This window comes from Carassius gibelio, chromosome A17 (assembly GCF_023724105.1).
Source record: "Carassius gibelio isolate Cgi1373 ecotype wild population from Czech Republic chromosome A17, carGib1.2-hapl.c, whole genome shotgun sequence".
NCBI lineage: Eukaryota > Metazoa > Chordata > Actinopteri > Cypriniformes > Cyprinidae > Carassius > Carassius gibelio.
The window spans coordinates 21309974-21330395 of record NC_068387.1 but is presented as its reverse complement, the minus strand read 5'-3'; the positions used below and the strand labels follow the sequence as shown (position 1 = coordinate 21330395).

The following is a 20422-nucleotide window of genomic DNA, read 5'->3' as shown; positions in this document are numbered from 1 at the left end:
TAGCTTTATCATTTTCAAGAGCCAGCTTAAAATTAAAACTATCATAACATATAAATCAAGCTTGCAATTCTTAGTACCAATAATGGCCACCAGATGGCGCTATATGATTACTTTTTAATAATTATTGTAGAAACAAGTATGATTTAAATCATTTATAGAAATCTTTCAAATAAAAATAATATGTATTTTACTGATAAAATGACCCTCACTTAATTAGAATAATATGCTGAAGTATTGTGAAATACTGTGTATTAAGAATAATTCTTTATAGGCTTTATGGACAGATAAGTTTGGAGTGACTCTTGAAGGATCAGCACCACATCCTCTTTTACCACTGTTTAAAGAATTTATCTTACAGAACAGGTGCGAATTAATTTTGGATAGCTTGAATGGTTTTGTCATGGTGATTTTTTGAAATAACAGTAAAAAAGGAACCAGTAAATGTCTTTTATTTTTTTAAGTGCAAGTTCTAAACAATTCAACAAAATGTACACATAGAAGACAAGTCATGCTGAGGAAATATGCATAGTTTCATGACTATACAACACTATATGGATGATAGAAAATTAAAAAACTACCATACATCTGATGTCACTCTGTCCCTCTGGGTAATGTGTATGTGTGTGTGTGTGTTTGTGTGTTAAGTGTGTGTGTGTTAAGTGTGTGTGCTGAGTTTGTGTGAATGTGTGGGAGAGGGGATGGGCTTGGTGTCAGAGAGAGAGAGAGAGAGAGAGAGAGAGAGAGGGAGGGAGACTTAATCATCTCTTTAATCACCAGCAGAAAAAAAAGCAATTTTGTGTTGTTGTTGTTTTTTCATCATTACAGCTTAAAAAATATCTTAGGCCTCAACATCAACTGTTGCTAGCCTACTCCCAAAATTAATAGTCATTAGTAAGCATTTTATAAATACAGCTATAATTAAATTGTTCATGGTTTATATGCACATTTATTTTGAGGAGATTAAAGGCTGTAATCTTCCTAAAAAAATTGTTAAAAAAATAAAAATAAAAAAAATAAACAAACACAGAACTCAGAAACATTTATTTCAAGATGCAATAAAAGAAAACTGTACACTATATATATATATATATATATATATACAATTGCATAAGTTTATATTTAATTTTTTTTATCAAGTGTACAGCTAATAATAATAATAATAATAATAATGCATTTTATTTAAGGCGCCTTTCAAACCACTCAAGGTCACCGTACAACAAGTAACAACAGTAACAATATTAAAACAAAAAATAACAGCAAATAACAATGTCAGTAAAAAAACACAATAATATTAGAATAGCACAACATATTGTGGAATACTATATTAAGACTTTATATATAGGCTTTATGAACAGATTCTTGAAGTACTAGCATCACCTCCTCTTGTATGATGGTTTGAGGAATATATTTTCCAGATAGTACCGCCGCTCCCTATATGCAGAATACGCAGTCTTCGTAGGGCACCAACTCCCAGAGGGGGCACCATCCCAGTAGCTCAAAAAAAATAAAACATGCGCCATTCTCCCATCCGCGCTTGCGACCGCTCTGACATTTGCGGATGCATGTTCGTAATTGATGGATGGACATCTATGCCCGGGTAAAAGACATCAGCAATCCGGCACAGAGAAAAGAAAAATAAAGTAAAAAACAAAACAAAAACAGGCATAACCGGATTAACCCTTTAACTGCCATATCCCTTAAAATTTGATTGCCAGAGGGTTACTGTAAATGCTTATGCCCGCTGGGCACAGTTTTCCCGATGCCACCGGGGTGGTGTTGCACTGACGGCTTGAGCCCGCCATCGCTGCTTGCAGCTATATTTAGGGCTCAAGCCCAAAGGGCGAGAGGCCTATTGTTTTCCTTAGGATTATTTTTTATTATTATTATTATTATTATTATTATTATTTTTTTCCAACGTCTCGGGGGCTTTTGGGGCCCTTAACGTGCTTAAAAAGTCTTGAAAATTGGCACACAGATTGGAACCTGCGGCCATTAGGGCCGGGCAGAGACTGATACACGGGCGTGGCACAGGGGCTCTACAGCGCCCCCTGGAATATGGAGGGCCATATATCATACATTCTTGCTCGTAGACGTATGAAACTCGGTACACATATAAATCTCATCAATCCAAACAACTTTTGTATTGCATATCATAGGCTCCGCCCAACAGGAAGTTGGCTATTTAGGGTTTAGTATTCAAATTTTTCGTCAAAGTTGTGGGGGCTTTTGGGGTCCTTAACATACTCAAAAACTCTTGAAAATTTGCGCACACTTTGGAATCTGTGGCCTTTAGGAGCCTGCAGAGGCTGGGACCCGGGCGTGGCACAGGGGCTCTACGGCGCCCCCTGGAACACAGTCAGAAATGTTGATGTATAGCTCACACATACTTGCACATATTCATATGAAACTCAGTACACATATAGATCTCATCGTGCCGAACAACTTTCGTATTGCATGTCATAGGCTCCACCCAACAGGAAGTCAGCTATTTAGAGTTATGTAAAAAGCGCATGCTCTGGAATTTGAAATACTTGTCATAGGTTTTTTTCTCGATTGCCGCCAAACTTGGTCAACATGATCTCAAGACACTGGGGATGAAAAATTGCCAGGGGATTTTTGATATCTCGAACGGTTTGCTCGTGGCGAGGCGTTGAAATTATGGCGAGAAATGAGAAACAGGAAGTGTCTAATACCGTCCACATACATTTCCTGATTTTAATCAAACTTCATCAGATTATTCGTTGTATGATGTCGATCGCATATATGTGACTATTAGGAGTCAAAGTTATAGCGCCACCAACTGGCAGAAGGAAGTGTGTCATTTTCAAAATGATTTGAATTCAGCATCTTATTATTACTCGATTTGCTTCAAACTTCATCAGAATAATGTTAAAACACAGCCGATATAAATCTGCAAGGGGGATATTGATATCTAAAAAATTGTTGGCGTGGCAACATGTCAAACTGGAATACTTCTCAGGTGATTTTGAGGCAAATAACATACTTAGAATTTCACAAAACTCTGAACACACATCAGTATTTCTGATAGGAACTTAAATTGTGAATGGATTTTGGATAGCTTGAATGGTTTTGCCGTGGTGATTTTTTTAAATGACCTTACAAAGGGAATAATTATTGTATTTTTAAATTGCAGCTTCCAAACACGTCAAAGAATTTTTTCATACAGATGAAAAAGTCATTCTGAGGAAATATGCATAGTTTAACGACTTTACAACACTGTATGGATAACAGAAAATTAAAAAACTGTCAGACATCTCATCTCACTCTGTCCCTCTGTTTGAGTATATGTGCTTAGACTTCCATTGTCTGAGAGAAATTGCGCCCCTACAGGTTCAATTCCCGAACTTTTACTTTCACTTTTAAATCGGTTAAAAATACAAATAAATACTTAGATTTAATTCACACTGACAAGCTAAACCAACATATCTGATTATTACCGGTTCAGGGCTCATGGATAAATTATTTCTGGCCAGAGATATGTGAGAAATAGGAGAGATGAATCACCGCTGTGACCACGAGCGTCTGGAGTAAAGAGCTCAGAAAAAACGAATTTATTCCTGTTTTAAAGCTTTTAAAAATAAATTATTACAGCGATATCACACAATCAACCAATTAGAACACACCAAGAGCTAAATTCAGATGTTTTTGAACTGTTTGTGTGAAAATGAAATATTTGCAGCTGCCTATCTGAAATCACCGCCTCCGATCAGCGCGTACAGTGTCCAGCTCAAAACAAACGAATTTATTCTTGTTTAAGAGCTTTTTTAAATAAAATATTACCACAAATGCACACAATAAACCCATTGTAACACTACAAGAGCTAAATGCAGGTGTTTGTGACCTGTTTAAGTGTGCAAGACTATTTGAAAGCGCGACTGGCAGAATAACATATATCTCTCGAGCTGCAGGATTCTGCCTTTCGACGTACGAACGAACACATCACGGACAAGATTATTTCAAAACACATAATAGCTTGGCGAATATAAACGAAAACAGCCACGTGAACATAAACTGGATCTACTGGATTTGAATATTAAAGTGACCACATTTACCACTTGCTTCTGTCTTCAATTTTAATCTATATAAAAAAGGAAACTCATTCGACTTGGCTGCTTTTTTAATGTGTGCGTATTTATTTATTTACCTTTTTATACATTTTGTATAATTTCATAGTTTGTGTATTACAATTATAAAAACAAAAATAAATTTAGCCACTCACATAGAAATAGCTTAGGCCTTAACCTTTTTCTGTCAGTTTTAGGGATTTTTAAAAATCCTAAAAAAAACCTTATTTGTGCTGCAAATAATAATTTCAAACTCATTTGATACTGACCTATGACATCCTGTGACATTATATTTATTTGAATTTACATAATCTCATAGATGTAACAGTAAATCTGTTCAGCTCACAGATCAAGACTAAGCTGTAATGCAAGCAGAACTTTCACAAATGCTTATGAGTCATTTAAGGATTTGATAACACTGTAAAATAATGTCTAATTTGTTAACATTAGCAAATTCATTGATAACACTTTATAATAACTGCACTCATTAGTAAATAGTCAGTTCATGCTTTATAAAGCCTTGTCCCAATATTAATAGTCAGTAGTAAGCAGTTTATAAATACAGCTATAAATAGCTTGTCCTTGGTTTATAAGCACATTTATTAAAAAGGAGAGTAAAGGGTCAGTTATCTTCCTATGAAAAATAAAAGATAAAAATAAACAAACAACAACACAGATTGATACAGAACTCAGAAATTTTATTGTGGATTTATGATAAAATCAGCCTGTAAATGAATTCATACTCCTCCTCATACTACTCCATACTCCTTTTTCAACATGATGCCAATATACTGAGATGTTAAATTGTGAATGGGTTTAGGATAGCTTAAATGGTGTTGCCATAGAGATTTATTAAAGTAACATAAAAAAATACAATAGTTATTTTACTATATCTTTAAAATTTTTCATTCTAACTCTTCATAATTTTTTATATAAGTAGAAGTCCTCATTTGAAGGAAGCACAGTAAGTTTCATAGCTTTATCATTTTCAAGAGCCAGCATAAAATTAAAACTATCATAACTTATAAATCAAGCTTGCAATTCTTAGTACCTATAATGGCCACCAGAGGGAGCTATATGATTACTTTTAAATAATTATTGGAGAAACGAGTATGATTTAAATAATTTATAGAAATCTTTCAAATAAAATAATATGTATTTTAGGAATTTTACTGATAAAATGACCCTCACTTAATTAGAATAACAAGCTGAAGTATTGTGAACTGTATATTAAGAATAATTCTTAATAGGCTTTATGGACAGATACGTTTTAAGTGACTCTTGAAGGTTCAGCACCACATCCTCTTTTACCACTGTTTAAAGAATTAATCTTACAGAACAGGTGTGAATGAATTTTGGATAGCTTGAATGGTTTTGTCGTGGTGATTTTTTGAAATAATAGTAAAAAAGGAACCAGTAAAAAAAAGTGCAGCTTCTAAACACTTCAAAAAAATGTACACATAGAAGACAAGTCATTCTGAGGAAATATGCATAGTTTCATGACTATACAACATTATATGGATGACAGAAAATTAAAAAACATACATCTGATGTCACTCTGTCCCTCTGTCACTGTGTGTGTGTGTTTGTGTGTGTTTTAAGTGAATTAGGTGTGAAACTATCAGTGAGCATTTAGTCTCCAGCGCCAACATTTTACAGAACTGCCACTTTCCTGGAGTCTCAGAATTACAATGTGTCAGGTTCTGAGAGATCTAAGATTCCAAAAAATTATTTAATTAGAATACCATGAAGTATTGTGAAATACTATATATTAAGACTTTATATATAGGCTTAATGAACAGATTAGAGTGACTCGTGAAGGACCAGCACCACCTTCTCTTGTTTGATGGTTTGAGGAATATATCTTCCAGAATCCGGGATTAAGATTTAGGAGCTCATTTTTATTCCACCTCCTTTCCTGAAAGTCTGTCTTGCAGAATTGACTAAAAATTCCTAATTCTTTTGCAATTCTTTTGTCAGTTCTTCTTGACCTGTTTTTCTCTTCCAGCTTTCCTGGACTATTGTATAGCACTCATAAATGATTAAATGAAAAATAATGGTAGTTATTAAGATTGATATGGTTTGGAATTGGTAAAATGTGCTTGGAAAAAAATCACAATAAAACAATGTTTTAATGTTTAAGTTTGGAATATTAACTGACATGAATGAATGCTATATAAATATTGTTCATGTTAACATAATGTTTATAAATGAAATCTTATTGTAAAGTGTTACTAAAGTTATATATATTAGGGGTGTAACGATACGCGTATTCGTATTGAACCGTTCGGTACGACGCTTTCGGTTCGGTACGCGGTACGCATTATGTATACCGAACGGTTCGTTGGAGTAATTAATTATATTTGAAAAAAAAAAAAAAAGAGAGAGAAAGAAATATAATGATATGCGTTCAACAAGGTAGCCCAATAACCCAAACAACGTAACAGGCAACGCCCCTGACACTCCCGAAGAAGAAAAAAACACCATCTTATATGTTTATGTTAGGCTACTCAGCAGGCGCTCGCTCACTCAGTACGCGCTGAAGGCTCGTTGCAAAGTAGCCAATGCGTTTAACAGACTAGAAATGAGAAGATCCTCCAATAACCAACAGGTCTGGTGTTTGGGTGCACTTTGGATTCCCTTTAAGCTATAATGGTGATGGCAAGAGAGTGGTGGATAAATAAACAACGGTATGTCGCATCTGCAACATGACAGGGTACACCAGCGGGATTACAAAAAAACAAAAACAAAAAAAAAAACAGCGGGAATATCTGGGATATATGCGTCAGTACTATCTGGGAAAAGACGAAAAAAAGGAGAAACATGCACGCAGCAAACTATCCCTGCAGCATTTAGAAACTATAGCTTACAGGGAATCCAACCCAAACACCAGACCTGTTGGTTATTTTAGGATCTTATATTTCTGGTCTGTTAAATGCATTAGACATTTTGCAACGAGCCTTCAGCGCGTGCTGAGTGAGCGAGCGCCTTAGGGGCCGTTCACATATCGTGCCTAAAAACGCATGGAAAACGCTAAGCGCGTCTTTCTCCTGAGGCGTCTGTCTTTGCTAAGCAACAATGACGTGCTCTCTCCATGAGACGCGGAAATTTCAGCGAAGGATAAATGGATTTGCAGCTCTAAAAATCGCTTGCAGTAGCTCTGCTACTGAATTTATTTCAAAATTGCAATCCATATACAACTATGATCAGCTGTTCCTTCATCTTGGCTGAGCTCTCAACGTTGTTACGGGAAAGGATGAAGCTGATTGGTTGGTTCTTGTCACATGACCCGCGGTGCGCTTGCGGCATTCTGAAAAGTTGAGATGTTTTTACATTTTGCTGTATCTAAAACGTATCGAACCGAACCGAACCGAACCGTGACATCAGTGTATCGTATCGAACCGAACCGTGAATTTTGTGAACCGTTACACCCCTAATATATATATATATATATATATATATTGTTCTGTGAATGTGATTTTAAAGTCTAGATGATTCGGATTAACCCTTTAACTGCCATATCAAGTTCAAGTTCTAGTTCAAGTTCAATTTATTTGTATAGCGCATTTACAACAGCCTCCTGGCTGACCAAAGTGCTTTAACATAAGAGCAAGAATATTACACATACATAAAAATAGACCAGACAAAAAATTTAAAACCACCCATTTCAAAATGTAGCATAACACAGTAGTCAGTACACTAAGGAAAATAAAAAAGTTTTTAGCAAAGATTTAAAAATAGACAAGGAAGGGGCCAGTCTGATCTCTAAAGGCAGGGTATTCCAGAGTCGTGGCCCAGCCACTGCAAATGCACGCTCCCCTCTACGCTCCCCTCTATCCTTTAAAACCTCACTGCCAGAGGGATATTGTGAATGCATGTGCCCGCTGGGCACAGTTTACCTGATGCCACCGGGGTGGTGATGGCATTGGTGGCTTGAGCCCGCCATCGCTGCTTGCAGCTATATTTAGGGCTCAAGCCCAAAGGGCGAGAGGCCTATTGTTTTCCTTAGGATTATTTTTTATTATTATTATTATTATTATTATTATTATTATTTTTTTCCAACGTCTCGGGGGCTTTTGGGGCCCTTAACGTGCTTAAAAAGTCTTGAAAATTGGCACACAGATTGGAACCTGCGGCCATTAGGGCCGGGCAGAGACTGATACACGGGCGTGGCACAGGGGCTCTACAGCGCCCCCTGGAATATGGAGGGCCATATATCATACACTCTTGCTCGTAGACGAATGAAACTCGGTACACATATAAATCTCATCAATCCAAACAACTTTTGTATTGCATATCATAGGCTCCGCCCAACAGGAAGTTGGCTATTTAGGGTTTAGTATTCAAATTTTTCGTCAAAGTTGTGGGTGCTTTTGGGGTCCTTAACATACTCAAAAACTCTTGAAAATTTGCGCACACTTTGGAATCTGTGGCCTTTAGGAGCCTGCAGAGGCTGGGACCCGGGCGTGGCACAGGGGCTCTACGGCGCCCCCTGGAACACAGTCAGAAATGTTGATGTATAGCTCACACATACTTGCACATATTCATAAGAAACTCAGTACACATATAGATCTCATTGTGCCGAAAAACTTGCGTATTGCATGTCATAGGCTCCACCCAACAGGAAGTCAGCTATTTAGAGTTATGTAAAAAGCGCATGCTCTGGAATTTGAAATACTTGTCATAGGTTTTTTTCTCGATTGCCGCCAAACTCGGTCAACATGATCTCAAGACACTGGGGATGAAAAATTGCCAGGGGATTTTTGATATCTCGAACGGTTTGCTCGTGGCGAGGCGTTGAAATTATGGCGAGAAATGAGAAACAGGAAGTGTCTAATATCGTCCACATACATTTCCTGATTTTAATCAAACTTCATCAGATTATTCGTTGTATGATGTCGATCGCATATATGTGACTATTAGGAGTCAAAGTTATAGCGCCACCAACTGGCAGAAGGAAGTGTGTCATTTTCAAAATGATTTGAATTCAGCATCTTATTATTACTCGATTTGCTTCAAACTTCATCAGAATAATGTTAAAACACAGCCGATATAAATCTGCAAGGGGGATATTGATATCTAAAAAATTGTTGCCGTGGCAACATGTCAAACTGGAATACTTCTCAGGTGATTTTGAGGCAAATAACATACTTAGAATTTCACAAAACTCTGAACACACATCAGTATTTCTGATAGGAACTTAAATTGTGAATGGATTTTGGATAGCTTGAATGGTTTTGCCGTGGTGATTTTTTTAAATGACCTTACAAAGGGAATCATTATTGTATTTTTAAGTTGCAGCTTCCAAAGACGTCAAATAATTTTTTCATACAGATGAAAAAGTCATTCTGAGGAAATATGCATAGTTTCACGACTTTACAACACTGTATGGATAACAGAAAATTAAAAAACTGTCAGAAATCTCATCTCACTTTGTCCCTCTGTTTGAGTGTGTGTGCTTAGACTTCCATTGTCTGAGAGAAATTGCGCCCCTACAGGTTCAATTCCCGAACTTTTACTTTCACTTTTAAATCCGTTAAAAATACAAATAGATACTTAGATTTAATTCACACTGACAAGCTAAACCAACATATCTGATTATTACCGGTTCAGGGCTCATGGATAAATTATTTCTGGCCAGAGATACGTGAGAAATAGGAGAGATGAATCACCGTTGTGATCACAAGCGTCTGGAGTAAAGAGCTCAGAGAAAACGAATTTATTCCTGTTTTAAAGCTTTTAAAAATAAATTATTACAGCGATATCACACTATCAACCAATTAGAACACACCAAGAGCTAAATTAAGATGTTTTTGAACTGTTTGTGTGAAAATGAAATATTTGTGGCTGCCTATCTGAAATCACCGCCTCCGATCAGCGCGTACAGTGTCGAGCTCAAAACAAACGAATTTATTCTTGTTTAAGAGCTTTTTTAAATAAAATATTACCACAAATGCACACAATAAACCCACTGTAACACAACAAGAGGTAAATGCAGGTGTTTGTGACCAGTTTAAGTGTGCAAGACTATTTGAAAGCGCGACTGGCAGAATAACATATCTCTCGAGCTGCAGGATTCTGTCTTTCGTCGTACGAACGAACACATCACGGACAAGATTATTTCAAAACACATAATAGCTTGGCGAATATAAACGAAAACAGCCACGTGAACATAAACTGGATCTACTGGATTTGAATATTAAAGTGACCACATTTACCACTTGCTTCTGTCTTCAATTTTAATCTATATAAAAAAGGAAACTCATTCGACTTGGCTGCTTTTTTAATGTGTGCGTATTTATTTATTTACCTTTTTATACATTTTGTATAATTTCATAGTTTGTGTATTACAATTATAAAAACAAAAATAAATTTAGCCACTCACATAGAAATAGCTTAGGCCTTAACCTTTTTCTGACAGTTTTAGGGATTTTTAAAAATCCTAAAAAAACCTTATTTGTGCTGCAAATAATAATTTCAAACTCATTTGATACTGACCTATGACATCCTGTGACATTATATTTATTTTAACTTACATAATCTCATGGATGTAACAGTAAATCTGTTCAGCTCACAGATCAATAATAAGCTGTAATGCAAGCATAACTTTCACAAATGCTTATGAGTCATTTAAGGATTTGATAACACTGTAAAATAATGTCTAATTTGTTAACATTAGCAAATGCATTGATAACACTTTATAATAACTGCACTCATTAGTAAATAGTCAGTTCATGCTTTATAAAGCCTTGTCCCAATATCAATAGTCAGTAGTAAGCAGTTTATAAATACAGCTATAAATAGCTTGTCCTTGGTTTATAAGCACATTTATTAAAAAGGAGAGTAAGTTATCTTCCTATGAAAAATAAAAGATAAAAATAAACAAACAACAACACAGATTGATACAGAACTCAGAAATTTTATTGTGGATTTATGATAAAATCAGCCTGTAAATGAATTCATACTCCTCCTCATACTACTCCATACTCCTTTTTCAACATTATGCCAAAATACTGAGATGTTAAATTGTGAATGGGTTTAGGATAGCTTAAAGGGTGTTGCCACAGAGATTTATTAAAGTAACATAAAAAATACAATAGTTATTTTACTATATCTTTACAATTTTTCATTCTAACTCTTCATAATTTTTTATATAAGTAGAAGTCCTCATTTGAAGGAAGCACAGTAAGTTTCATAGCTTTATCATTTTCAAGAGCCAGCATAAAATTTTAACTATCATAACTTATAAATCAAGCTTGCAATTCTTAGTACCTATAATGGCCACCAGAGGGAGCTATAGGATTACTTTTAAATAATTATTGGAGAAACGAGTATGATTTAAATAATTTATAGAAATCTTTCAAATAAAATAATATGTATTTTATGTATTTTACTGATAAAATGACCCTCACTTAATTAGAATAACAAGCTGAAGTATTGTGAACTGTATATTAAGAATAATTCTTTATAGGCTTTATGGACAGATACGTTTTGAGTGACTCTTGAAGGTTCAGCCCCACATCCTCTTTTACCACTGTTTAAAGAATTAATCTTACAGAACAGGTGTGAATGAATTTTGGATAGCTTGAAGGGTTTTGTCGTGGTGATTTTTTTAAATAATAGTAAAAAAGGAACCAGTAAATGTATTTTTATTTTTTTAAAGTGCAGCTTCTAAACACTTAAAAAAAAAAATGTACACATAAAAGACAAGTCATTCTGAGGCATATTTCCTCAGAATGACTGGTCTCATGACAATAGTTTCATGACTATACAACACTATATGGATGATAGAAAATTAAAAAACTATCATACATCTGATGTCACTCAGTCCCACTGTCACTGTGGGTAATGTGTGTGTGTGTGTGTGTGTGTTAAGTGAATTAGGTGTGAAACTATCAGGTAGCATTTAGTCTCCAGCGCCAACATTTTACAGAACTGCCACTTTCCTGGAGTCTCCAGAATTACTCGGTGTCAGGTTCTGAGAGATCTAAGATTCCAAAAAATGATTTAATTAGAATACCATGAAGTATTGTGAAATACTATATATTAAGACTTTATATATAGGCTTTATGAACAGATTAGAGTGACTCGTGAAGGACCAGCACCACCTCCTCTTGTTCGATGGTTTGAGGAGTATATCTTCCAGAATCTGGGATTAAGATTTAGGAGCTCATTTTTATTCCACCTCCTTTCCTGAAAGTCTGTCTTGCAGAATTGACTAAAAATTAATCTTCACATTATTTCCTAATTATTTTGCAATTCTTTTTGTCAGTTCTTCTTGACCTGTTTTTCTCTTCCAGCTTTCCTGGACTATTGTATAGCACTCATAAATGATTAAATAAAAAAATAATGGTAGTTATTAAGATTGATATGGTTAGGAATTGGTAAAATGTGCTTGGAAAAAAATCACAATAAAACAATGTTTTAATGTTTAAGTTTGGAATATTAACTGACGTGAATGAATGCTATATAAATATTGTTCATGTTAACATAATGTTTATGAATGGAATCTTATTGTAAAGTGTTACTAAAGTTATACATATATATTGTTCTGTGAATGTGATTTTAAAGTCTAGATGATTCGGATTAACCCTTTAACTGCCATATCCTTTAAAACCTCACTGCCAGAGGGATATTGTGAATGCATGTGCCCGCTGGGCACAGTTTACCTGATGCCACCGGGGTGGCGATGGCATTGGTGGCTTGAGCCCGACATCGCTGCTTGCAGCTATATTTAGGGCTCAAGCCTGTAGGGCGAGAGCCCTATTGTTTTCCTTAGGATTATTTGTTATTATTATTATTATTTATTCTTCTAATTTTTTTCCAAGGTTTCGGGGGCTTTTGGGGTCCTTAACATGCTTAAAAAGTCTTGAAAATTGGCACACACATTGGCACCTGCGGCCATTAGGGCCGGGCAGAGACTGATACACGGGCGTGGCACAGGGGCTCTACAGCGCCCCCTGGAATACTGAGGGCCATATATCATACATACTTGCACGTAGACACACGAAACTCGGTACACATGTAGATCTCATCAAACCAAACAACTTTCGTACTGCATGTCATAGGCTCCGCCCAACAGGAAGTTGGCTATTTACAGTTTAGTATTCATATTTTTCGTCAAAGTTGTGGGGGCTTTTGGGGTCCTTAATATACTCAAAAACTCTTGAAAATTTGCGCACACTTTGGAATCTGTGGCCTTTAGGAGCCTGCAAAAGCTGGGACCCGGGCGCGGCACAGGGGCTCTACAGCGCCCCCTGGATCACAGTCAGAAATGTTGATGTATACCTCACACATACTTGCCAATATTCATATGAAACTCAGTACACATATAGATCTCATCGTGCCGAACAACTTTCGTATTGAATATCATAGGCTCCGCCCAACAGGAAGTCAGCTATTTAGAGTTATGTAAAAAGCGCATGCTCTGGAATTTGAAATACTTGTCATAGGTTTTTTACTCGATTGCCGCCAAACTCGGACAACATGATCTCAAGACATTGGGGATGAAAAATTGCCAGGGGATTTTTGATATCTCGAACGGTTTGCTCGTGGCGAGGCTTTGAAATTATGGCGAGAAATGAGAAACAGGAAGTGTCTAATACTATCCACATACATTTCCTAATTTTAATCAAACTTCATCAGATTATTCATTGTATGATGTCGATCGCATATATGTGACTATTAGGAGTCAAAGTTATAGCGCCACCAACTGGCAGCAGGAAGTGTGTCATTTTCAAAATGCTTTGAATTCAGCATCTTATTTTTACTCGATTTGCTTCAAACTTCATCAGAATAATGTTAAAACACAGCCAATATAAATCTGCAAGGGGGATATTGATATCTAAAAATATTGTTGCCGTGGCAACATGTCAAACTGGAATACTTCTCATGTGATTTTGAGGCATATAACATGCTTAGAATTTCATCAAACTCAGAACACATATCAGTATTAGTGACAGCTAGACACTGGCACAATTTCATAAGAGGGCGTGGAAGAGGCACTCTATAGCGCCACCTTTTGTCAAAAGTGGGGGGGTTAGTTTTAGCTACAGACACCAAACTCAGTACAAAAATTGTTCTTATCAAGACGGACAACTTTCTAATTCACAGTCATCAGCTACGACCAACAGGAAGTTGGCTATTTTGATTTGAATGTGGATTGTTTTTTACATTTAGCTGTGAATTAATGCATACTGCTCAGAGGAGAGTAACACTATACACACCAAACTTTGTCTACATGTTGAAAAAACATTGAGGAACTTAAATTGTGAATGGGTTTTGGATAGCTTGGATGGTTTTGTCGTGGTGATTTTTTTAAATGACAGTAAAGATGGAATTATTAATTTTCCTGCATTTTTATAATTCCAAACACTTCAAAACCTTTTTTCATACAGAAAAAAAGTTATTCTGAGTAAATATGCATAGTTTCATGACTTTACAACACTGTATGGATAACAGAAAATTAAAAAACTGTCAGACATCTCATATCACTCTGTCCCTCTGTTTGAGTGTGTGTGCTTAGACTTCCATTGTCTGAGAGAAATAGCGCCCCTACTGGTGCAGCTAAAAAAGGGAGGAGACTGTCTTTTGGTTTCACTTTTAAATCGGTTAAAATACAAATAAATACTTGGATTTAATTCACACTGACAAGCTAAACCAACATATATGATTATTATCAGGTCAGGGCTCATTAATAATTGATGTGTGGTCAGTGATATGTGAGAAACACGAGAGATGAATCACCGCTCTGAGCACCAGCGTGTGGAATGGCGAGCTCAGAAAAAACGAGTTTATTCTTGTTTTATAGCTATTAAAAATAAAGTATTGCAGCGATATCACACAATTCACCAATTAGAGCACACCAAGAGCTAAATTAAGATGTTTTTGAACTGTTTGTGTGAAAATGAAATATTTGCGGCTGCCTATATGAAATCACTGCCTCCGATCAGCGCGCACAGTGTCACAAGTTCAAAACTAACGAATTTATTCTTGTTTAAGAGCTTTTTAAAATAAATTATTGCCATAAATGCACACAATACATCCATTATAACACAACACGAGCTAAATGCAGGTGGTTGTGACCCGTTTATGTGCGCAAGACTGTTTGAAAGCGCGACTGGCAGAATAACATATATCTCTCGAGCTGCAGGATTCTGCCTTTCGTCGTAAGAACGAACACATCACGGACAAGATTATTTCAAAATACATAATAGCTTGGCTAATATAAACGAAAACAGCCACGTGAACATAAACTGTTGAGAAATAAATCTGAAGTGGATCTACTGGATTTTAATATTAAGTGACCGCATATACCAGCTGCTTCTGTCTTCAATTTTAATCTATATAAAAAATTAAACTCATTCATCTTGGCTGCTTTTTTAATGTGTGTACGTATTTATTTATTATTTTGCTCTAACAAGACTTAATCTATATTTAATTAAATAAATTACATTTCATTTTACATTTGATTTTTCCGTTTCTGCATCTAAACGCCTAAAAAACCTTATTTGTGCTGCAAATAATAATTTCAAACTAATTTGATACTGACATCCTGTGACATGATATTTATTTGAATTTACATAATCTCATGGATGTAACAGTAAATCTGTTCAGCTCACAGATCAAGACTAAGCTGTAATGCAAGCAGAACTTTCACAAATGCTTGTAGGCCAATAAAATCATTACAAAACACTTACAAATCATTTAAGGGATTTGATAACACTGTAAAATAATATTTAATTTGTTAACATTAGCAAATGCATTGATAACACTTTATAATAACTTCACTCATTTGTAAATAGTCAGTTCATGCTTCATAAAGCCTTGTCCCAATATTAATAGTCAGTAGTAAGCAGTTTATAAATACAGCTATAAATAGCTTGTTCTTGGTTTATAAGCACATTTATTAAAAAGGAGAGTAAAGGGTCAGTTATCTTCCTATGAAAAAAAAAATGAAAATAAACAAACAACAACACAGATTGATACAGAACTCAGAAATGTTATTGTGGATTTATGATAAACTCAGCCTGTAAATGAATTCATTCTCCTCCAAGAAGACACAAGTAGTTCACACCAAATATTTTAACATGAAGCCAATATACTGAAGATGTTAAATTATGAATGGGTTTAATTGGGTTTAATTTTTTATATACGTAGAAGTCATCATTTGAAGGAAGCACAGTAAGTTTCATAGCTTTATCATTTTCAAGAGCCAGCATAAAATTAAAACTATCATAACATATAAATCAAGCTTGCAATTCTTAGTACCAATAATGGCCACCAGATGGAGCTATAGGATTACTTTTAAATAATTATTGTAGAAACTAGTATGATTTAAATCATTTATAGAAATCTTTCAAAGAAAAATAATATGAATTTTATGTATTTTACTGATAAAATGACCCTCACTTAATTAGAATAACAAGCTGAAGTTTTGTGAACTGTATATTAAGAATAATTCTTTATAGGCTTTATAGACAGATAAGTTTGGAGTGACTCTTGAAGGATCAGCACCACATCCTCTTTTACCACTGTTTAAAGAATTAATCTTACAGAACAGGTGCGGATGAAATTTGAATAGCTTGAATGGTTTTGTCGTGGTGATTTTTTGAAATAACAGTAAAAAAGTAACCAGTAAATGTCTTTTATTTTTTTAAGTGCAGCTTCTAAACGCTTCAAAAAAATTTACACATAGAAGACAAGTCATTCTGAGGAAATATGCATGGTTTCATGACTATACAACACTATATGGATGATAGAAAATTAAAAAACTATAATACATCTGATGTCACTCTGTCCCTCTGTCACTGTGGGTAATGTGTGTTTGTGTGTGTGTTAAGTTAATTAGGTGTGAAACTATCAGGGAGCATTTAGTCTCCAGTGCCAACATTTTACAGAACTGCCACTTTCCTGGAGTCTCAGAATTACAATGTGTCAGGTTCTGAAAAATCAAAGATTCCAAAAAATTATTTAATTAGAATACCATGAAGTATTGTGAAATACTATATATTAAGACTTTATATATAGGCTTTATGAACAGATTAGAGTGACTTGTTAAGGACCAGCACCACCTCCTCTTGTCCGATGGTATGAGGAATATATCTTCCAGAATCCGGGATTAAGATTTAGGAGCTCATTTTTATTCCACCTCCTTTCCTGAAAGTCTGTCTTGCAGAATTGACTAAAAATTTATCTTCACATTAATTCCTAATTATTTTGCAATTATTTCGGTCAGTTCTTCTTGACCTGTTTTTTTTTCTTCTTCTTTTCTGACCTCATGACCCAGTGAGCATTTTTGTACAATGGTCACGTCTTAACTTATCTATTTCTGTATTGCATTTGTGTTTGATACTTCTCATGGGTATTTCATAATTTTCGACTTTGAGTTAAAACAGTTTGAGTTAAAACTCTTTTTTAGCGCATTTCATCTGTAAAAGAAAACATGCCTAATAATTCTGCACATGAATATAAGGAGTTTTTCTCTTCCAGCTTTCCTGGAATATTGTATAGCACTCATAAATGATTAAATAAAAAATAATGGTAGTTATTAAGATTGATATGGTTTGGAATTGGTAAAATGTGCTTGGAAAAAAAATCACAATAAAACAATGTTTTAATGTTTAAGTTTGGAATATTAACTGACATGAATGAATGCTATATAAATATTGTTCTTGTTAACATAATGTTTATAAATGAAATCTTATTGTAAAGTGTTACTATATATATATATATATATATATATATATATATATATATATATATATATATATATATATAAATATATATATTGTTCTGTGAATGTGATTTTAAAGTCTAGATGATTTGGATTAACCCTTTAACCGCCATATCCTTTAAAACCTCACTGCCAGAGGGATATTGTGAATGCATGTGCCCGCTGGACACTGTTTACCTGATGCCACCGGGGTGGCGATGGCATTGGTGGCTTGAGCCCGCCATCGCTGCTTGCAGCTATATTTAGGGCTCAAGCCCAAAGGGCGAGAGGCCTATTGTTTTCCTTAGGATTATTTTTTATTATTATTATTATTATTATTATTTTTTTCCAACGTCTCGGGGGCTTTTGGGGCCCTTAACGTGCTTAAAAAGTCTTGAAAATTGGCACACAGATTGGAACCTGCGGCCATTAGGGCCGGGCAGAGACTGATACACGGGCGTGGCACAGGGGCTCTACAGCGCCCCCTGGAATATGGAGGGCCATATATCATACACTCTTGCTCGTAGACGTATGAAACTCGGTACACATATAAATCTCATCAATCCAAACAACTTTTGTATTGCATATCATAGGCTCCGCCCAACAGGAAGTTGGCTATTTAGGGTTTAGTATTCACATTTTTCGTCAAAGTTGTGGGTGCTTTTGGGGTCCTTAACATACTCAAAAACTCTTGAAAATTTGCGCACACTTTGGAATCTGTGGCCTTTAGGAGCCTGCAGAGGCTGGGACCCGGGCGTGGCACAGGGGCTCTACGGCGCCCCCTGGAACACAGTCAGAAATGTTGATGTATAGCTCACACATACTTGCACATATTAATATGAAACTCAGTACACATATAGATCTCATCGTGCCGAAAAACTTGCGTATTGCATGTCATAGGCTCCACCCAACAGGAAGTCAGCTATTTAGAGTTATGTAAAAAGCGCATGCTCTGGAATTTGAAATACTTGTCATAGGTTTTTTTCTCGATTGCCGCCAAACTCGGTCAACATGATCTCAAGACACTGGGGATGAAAAATTGCCAGGGGATTTTTGATATCTCAAACGGTTTGCTCGTGGCGAGGCGTTGAAATTATGGCGAGAAATGAGAAACAGGAAGTGTCTAATATCGTCCACATACATTTCCTGATTTTAATCAAACTTCATCAGATTATTCGTTGTATGATGTCGATCGCATATATGTGACTATTAGGAGTCAAAGTTATAGCGCCACCAACTGGCAGAAGGAAGTGTGTCATTTTCAAAATGATTTGAATTCAGCATCTTATTATTACTCGATTTGCTTCAAACTTCATCAGAATAATGTTAAAACACAGCCGATATAAATCTGCAAGGGGGATATTGATATCTAAAAAATTGTTGGCGTGGCAACATGTCAAACTGGAATACTTCTCAGGTGATTTTGAGGCAAATAACATACTTAGAATTTCACAAAACTCTGAACACACATCAGTATTTCTGATAGGAACTTAAATTGTGAATGGATTTTGGATAGCTTGAATGGTTTTGCCGTGGTGATTTTTTTAAATGACCTTACAAAGGGAATCATTATTGTATTTTTAAATTGCAGCTTCCAAACACGTCAAATAATTTTTTCATACAGATGAAAAAGTCATTCTGAGGAAATATGCATAGTTTCACGACTTTACAACACTGTATGGATAACAGAAAATTAAAAAACTGTCAGACATCTCATCTCACTCTGTCCCTCTGTTTGAGTATATGTGCTTCAGACTTCCATTGTCTGAGAGAAATTTCGCCCCTACAGGTTCAATTCCCGAACTTTTACTTTCACTTTTAAATCGGTTAAAAATACAAACAAATACTTAGATTTAATTCACACTGACAAGCTAAACCAACATATCTGATTATTACCGGTTCAGGGCTCATGGATAAATTATTTCTGGCCAGAGATACGTGAGAAATAGGAGAGATGAATCACCGCTGTGATCACGAGCGTCTGGAGTAAAGAGCTCAGAGAAAACGAATTTATTCCTGTTTTAAAGCTTTTAAAAATAAATTATTACAGCGATATCACACAATCAACCAATTAGAACACACCAAGAGCTAAATTAAGATGTTTTTGAACTGTTTGTGTGAAAATGAAATATTTGTGGCTGCCTATCTGAAATCACCGCCTCCGATCAGCGCGTACAGTGTCCAGCTCAAAACAAACGAATTTATTCTTGTTTAAGAGCTTTTTTAAATAAAATATTACCACAAATGCACACAATAAACCCATTGTAACACAACAAGAGCTAAATGCAGGTGTTTGTGACCTGTTTAAGTGTGCAAGACTATTTGAAAGCGCGACTGGCAGAATAACATGTATCTCTGGAGCTGCAGGATTCTGCCTTTCGTCGTACGAACGAACACATCACGGACAAGATTATTTCAAAACACATAATAGCTTGGCGACTATAAACGAAAACAGCCACGTGAACATAAACTGGATCTACTGGATTTGAATATTAAAGTGACCACATTTACCACTTGCTTCTGTCTTCAATTTTAATCTATATAAAAAAGGAAACTCATTCGACTTGGCTGCTTTTTTAATGTGTGCGTATTTATTTATTTATCTTTTTATACATTTTGTATA

The 20422-nt window shown here is 35.5% G+C and overlaps 1 long non-coding RNA gene across 1 annotated transcript; it reads right to left on the bottom strand.

The window, feature by feature from the left end:
• Nucleotides 1-431: 431 nt before the first annotated feature.
• Nucleotides 432-11575, bottom strand: LOC127933366 (uncharacterized). The gene is made up of 2 exons (XR_008147494.1): nt 11358-11575; nt 432-5136 (listed from the first exon to the last, which is right to left on the bottom strand). It is a non-coding gene; the product is annotated as an uncharacterized LOC127933366 (long non-coding RNA).
• Between the last annotated feature and the right edge of the window lie 8847 nt (nt 11576-20422).